This window comes from Nannospalax galili, unplaced genomic scaffold (genome assembly GCF_000622305.1).
Source record: "Nannospalax galili isolate Female #2095 unplaced genomic scaffold, S.galili_v1.0 scaffold27, whole genome shotgun sequence".
In the NCBI taxonomy this organism is placed as follows: domain Eukaryota; kingdom Metazoa; phylum Chordata; class Mammalia; order Rodentia; family Spalacidae; genus Nannospalax; species Nannospalax galili.
In genome coordinates, this window is record NW_008357993.1 from 733701 (window position 1) to 739750 (window position 6050).

Sequence of the window (6050 nt, forward strand, 5' to 3'; positions counted from 1 at the left end):
GATAGAGTGGTTTTCAGTTGCCCCACTTCATTAGCACTAAAAACAAAAAAAGCAGGGCAGGAGGTGAGGAACAAAGGGAAAAGAATCAAAAGCCTCTCAGAAACCAGAGACTAGAAATCACAGGAGTATAAGTGCAATGTAGGAACCACATGCAGGATTTCCTTCAAAGAAGAAGAAAAAAAAGTCAATTTCACCATAAACATTTTTTACAGGCTTCTCTGAGAGGATTATGTGGCGTTGCTGAGTGGGGCTCCCAGGCTTAAATTCTAAGAATGAGACGCATTAATTTTCAAATTTTCTGCAGTGTTCATAAGGACTTGTTCCTCTCCACTGTCGAATCCTGTAAATCTTCAGGGTAGGGCCTTTCATTTCTTGTCCAGACTGGTTCACAGGAAAATGAAGCAGAGCATGGGTTTTATGGAGACCAGAAGACTTCGGGCTCAGCCGCTCAATAATAAAGTATTTTAAGACCTATGTGTGTGGCTCCTCATCTGTAAAACACATCCGTCATAGGGCACTGCTAAGTGAGCCATAAAACATGTACAATTTAATACAAAGTTCTTTCCTCAGACATCTCAAATTATTCAAACAGGGACCACAATAATTAGCTAATAACTAGCAAGCGAATGGGCCTTTACAACATGCAAAATACTCCACCATCATCACATACAAATGATTCTACATATACATACATAGTTTAAAATTTTAAATCGGCCAATGAGATCTGGCATGTAGTGTTCGGTGACTCTTTCAGGGAGGCTAATTAAAAATTTTATGGTATAATATTCTCACTACAGGTCTAGTAAAAATGGGCAGCACTGCATTCCTTGACGCTCTGGGTTCACAAGCAACTTATCTTAGTAAATATAATTTGCAAACAACCCAATCTTTAGAGTTTGCCAAGAGTCACTCCAGACGGGCAGCTTCACGGGACACTGGGATACATAGTTCTCATGCTAGAGGAGACTGATGGAAGCCAGCTAACTTTGGTTGCTACATCAGCTGCTACACACCTTTCCTCTACTTTCATAGATGCTCTTTGAACACTTCATCTGGAAACAAGAAGAAAATGTTTGGCTAAAGGTCAGTTCACACTATGGTTGTTACTGTTTAGCCTTACACCCCAGTGCCCTCAAGACCGGTCACCTTGGCTTTTGGACCTGCCCTAGGACGTCTACCATGGAGACGTGGCACCTGCTTGTCAGTCCCTGGGTTAGTTCTCCACGCAAGCTGTCTGCCTAGCACTGACCTTTCGCAAGAGCTTGGCCAGTGCGCACGCACGAATCACAGCCCACCGGCAGCCCCACGCCCTGGGATGGTTCGGGCCAGCCCACACCCACGCGGAATCGGTCCATCTCCCGCCGACCAATCAGCGCCCTCACGCTGCCGCGTCAGCCAATCCAAGCGAATACACGTTGTCCGGCAAGCGCTTCTCCCTGGGGCCGCGAGCGCTTGGGCGGGCGCAGGGCAGTGCTGCAGCCAAGGCCGCCTGGATCCGAGCAGTCTGCCGCCTTCCGATTGGCTGCTGCGGGCAGGCACCCACGCCCATTGGCTGCTGCCGGCCACTCCTCGGCGGGCTGCGAAACAGCGGGCTGAAACCCGCGGGGTGGCCTGAATCGTCGGCGTTGGTCCGGAGGGCTTCGTCCTGCTTCGTCCTCAGGTGGGATCCCTGCGGGAGGGCGGCGGGGCCAGAGAGGGTTGGACGGGCGGAGAGGCCCTGGGAGCCGCTGCCCGCCGGGGGCGTGGGGGGGGGGGCGCGGGAAGGGATGGCGGAGCCTGGCGTGTGGGTCCCGAGTCGCAGGTGAGGGAGCAGCCGAGGCAGGACCAGAGGGCCCAGGAGGCCTCAGTTTCCTCATCTGTTGAATGGGGAGGACCGCAGTCCCGCTCCTCCTGCGGCGTGTTCCCGTAGAGCAGACCTCCATGGACCCATCCTGTACACCGAGCTTTCGCGGGCGGAATGCACAGGAGACGTGTCCGCAGCGCTCAGCATCTTCCAAGTTTGGCTCATTAAGCCAAGTTTTAGCTCATTTAAAATTTCCTCAAGAAGCTACTGGTGCTGATTTCCTTCCTTTAATTACCTGAGCTTTTTGCAATCAGGAGCTAGGAAAAGAAATTAAATTCTTTGTAGGGGTCGATTTTTAACGTAAAATCTCTTCTAGGTCATCAGCTTCTGGCATTGTTTTTCAAGATAGATTTTCAGGGCACAGAGCCTGAGTTGAAACTTTCGCTTCCTTACCTGATCTTGGACAAATGATTTAACTTTTCCATAAACTGATGGAGACAGGATGAACTCTTAAGGTTCCTGAAAATTATATGAAATAGCACACTGTAAAACTACCAGAAAAAAGTTTAAAATTACTATTTTAAATAAAGGATTAGAGCAATAGGGACTTGAACACTAACACTAATTTGGATTCACAATTAAAGCTGTGATATCCTTAGAATATAAATATTGTGTTACATGTTGTAAAAAGTCCTAAGATTGTAAAGGTGAAATGAGATCATACAACATAGTGCAGACCTGTGCTTGCCTGGTTCATTCCTCTAGACCCAGCTCCTGAAAGGGTCAGTCTCAAAAGTGGAAAGCTACTGTACTTGACTTTAGTTAGAAAAGTTAAATTAATGGTTCAGTATGGATTGGAAATCAAGCATATATTAAAAGCTTTATGTTATAAAATATAATTTAATGGTTCATGTTGGGGAAAGTCCATGACATGTTAAACTGAAACTTTTTAGACACGCGAAACCTACATTCATTGAATAACGGAAGGTTAAAAGTTTCAACACCAGAGAGTCTTTAATAAGTATATTCTTAGACTAGGTAAGGACAGATAGCTTCTGGGGTTATTGGCATAGGATGTGTGTGAGTGCAGGTGCCTGCAGGTGCTCATGTGTGGCATGTGTGGACGTCAGAGGACAACTTTTAGGAGTCAGTTCAGAAGCTCAAACTCGGGGTCATTGGCTTGAGTGGCTCATTTTGCTGCCCCTAATATGTTTTCTTACTCAAAGAACCTGTTGCCATTTCACTGTGATAGATATTTGAACATAACTGAAATTGTATTAGTCAAGCCAGTGGTACTATAGATAGCTTGAAGAAAACTTTTAACTTAAGAAGGCTCCCTCAGTCACCAATAATTTTCATTCAGAAATCTGGACATAAAGATTAGTTTCAGCAAAAAATATGAAGTGAACAGTAAACATCACTTGGCTATAAGACTGACAGGATGATTGGACCTTCTGTAAGGAGTTGCCTAGGGTAAGGCAACTTTAATGTGTTCTCTTTAATGTTTTACAGTTGGAGAGCTTTCTAAAGTTAAGAAAGAGAATGAGGGCTAGAGAGATGGCTCAGCAGTTAAGAGCACTGGCTGCTCTTACAGAGAAACCCAGTTTGCTTCCCAGCTCCCACATGGTGGTTGGGCCGCTAACTACTACCCATAACTACAGTTCCAGAGGCTCCGATGCCCTCTTCTGACTTCCTTGGGCATTGTACAACATGGATGTACATATACATAAAATTTCAAAAAATAAAATAAATTTTTTTTTTGGTCTTTTTTTTGAGACAGGGTCTCCCTGTAGCTGCAGCTGTCCTGAAACTCAGTATGTAGACCAGGCTGGCCTTGAACTCATTGAGATCCGCCTGCCTCTGCCTCCCAAGTGCTGGGATTAAAGGCGTGCGCCACCATGCCCGGCTAAATAAAATATTTTTTAAAGAAAGAATGAAAGATCAAATTAATAGAGGGAATTCAGAGTGGTCCCTAAAACATTTTCCACAGTTGGAGATTTCAGGAAGGCAGATTGTATACTTTCAGTGAATCCAAATGTGCTGTTGTGTCAGGAGAGATGCTTGCCAACCCCAGTGCTATCCCTCCATTCCAGAATGTTTTGCAAGGTGCTCTGACATGCCTGCTAACACGTGTGGCAGCTTAGACCATAGCCATTATTACTACCAGTCTTGGTAAATACAAATGTGTGCAGATGGCTAACTGCTAGATGAAATACTTCAAAGATTAAAGAGAACTTTCCATTGTCTTTCATTCTGTGCCAGCTTCCTTCTTCACCTTGAAGAGGCTCTTAGTAAAAGTTTATAATGTTTTAGCTTGGTTATTGTTATTGCTGTTAAAATTTATTTAAAAGACAGAATAAGTTAAGTTTCGGAGCAAAAATTGGATTGCATCTACCATAGTTTTAGAACTGGCTAATACTGGATACTGGCACATAGTTGGTAGTAGGCCTCTGAGAAATTGTTCATTTTTTACGGTGATGAGGATTTTATTCAGAAGTTTTGTTGAGAAGTTAAAGATGATTGGTGTTAATGGTAATCCATTAGATTCCATAAATGAGATCTGTAGCTTATTGTTTAGAATTTTCCCTTTTATTCATTGGGTTTCTACTGCACACTAGTTGTAAGGAGTATGGGCAATAGTGACCAGCCGCATTCTCTGCCCCAAAAGATCTTATAGCTACGTGGTAGACTATGAGTGAATAGTTACAGTATGAGGGTGTGAGAAAACATTGCAGGGGGCAGCTAAGCCGGTATGGGAGTCCATCAAAGAAAAGAAATTAGACCATGAAGCACAGATAGACATAAAAAAGAGCCTAAGGTAAACATCCTAAAGTTCCAGATTCTCATCTTTATAGGTAGCTTCTATGCTTACATTTCTGTAGTGCCTTCATACAAAGGTAATGTTTGCTTGCTTTCTGTTTCATCTTTGATTTCTATCAGAATTTTGAAAAGAAAAAAAAAAAGTTCTTGCCTGCCACCCATAGGGAGCTAACAGATCTTTGGTTTTAAAGAATGAGGCTTTAATCATAAAGATCCCAGTATATTAGATACACTTCTGCCCATATTTATATATAATTTTAGTATTTATGGCTTATCTATTCTGCATTATATTTAAAAATTGGCTACAGCTTTGACTTATTCCATCTTTAGTTTTTGGATCAGTAGTTCTCAATCCTAGTTGGATGGCAGTGATTAGTGAGGCTTGAGATTTTATTTAGATCTTTTCTTGATTTTGCATTTAGTGGTTTGACAGTTCGCTAATAGGCAGCTTTTCTCCTTTAGCCATTTAGGGGTGTGGAAAGAGTAGAGATAAAGAGGAAATTCTGCTAAGATATTGGTACCTTGGCATCAAAAGACGATAAAGAAGATCAATCTTGTTTGAAATTAAAAACATTTTCAATATTATTAAGGGTTTACTGTGTGCCACATAGTATTTTGGGTGAGGATTACACAGTGGATCCTTGCTCCATTAGTTAGGTCTGAAGTAGTTAAAGAAATTAATTAGAGACCGATAAATCTACTTTAGATAGTGATAAGCACTGTGGTTGGGGGAGAAAGATATGATAATAACTCACACAAGGCTGTAATATGGACAGGAGCTTTAAACTACTTGTCATTGCAAGGTGTCAGCCGTGCTAAGATGGCATCTGTTCTTTACTGTTAATGGAAGTAGTATATACGTGATTGGGCTCGAGCAGGCCTGGAGGGCACAAGCAAGTTACGTGAAGTTGCCCAAATGCCTGTGGTTCCTACTCCTGTTACAATGCCTCCTGTTCCCAAGCATGCACCTACGGCTTCATGGGGTGTGCTCTATGATCGGTTGACTGAGGAAGAGAAGACTAGGGCTTGGTTTACAGATGGTTCTGCACACTCTGCAGGCACCACTCAGAAGTGGACAGCTGTGGCATTACAGCCAATTTCTGGAACAACCCTGAGGGACACTGCGGAAGGAAAGTCTTCACAGTGGGCAGAACTTCAGGCAGTGCACATGGTCGTGCATTTTGCTTGGAAGGAGAAATGGCCAGAAGTGCAATTACATACTGATTCATGGGCTGTAGCCAGTGGTTTGGCTGGATGGTCAGGGACTTGGAAGGAGCATGATTGGAAAACTGGCGAGAAAGACATTTGGGGAAGACGTATGTGGATAGATCTCTCCAAATGGGCTAAGGATGTGAACATAATTGTGTCTCATGTAAATGCTCATCAAAAAGTGGCTTCAGCAGAAGATGAGTTCAATAATCAAGTAGATCGGATGACCCGCTCTGTG

The 6050-nt window shown here is 43.4% G+C and overlaps 1 protein-coding gene across 1 annotated transcript in view; it reads left to right on the top strand.

The window, feature by feature from the left end:
- Positions 1 to 1578: 1578 nt before the first annotated feature.
- Stard4 (StAR related lipid transfer domain containing 4) overlaps positions 1579 to 6050 on the top strand; it is a 17511-nt gene continuing 13039 nt past the window's right edge. Inside the window, exon 1 of the mRNA XM_008856007.3 lies at positions 1579 to 1660. The gene's annotated coding sequence lies outside the window, so the exon portion shown is untranslated. The remainder of the gene's footprint in view (positions 1661 to 6050) is intronic.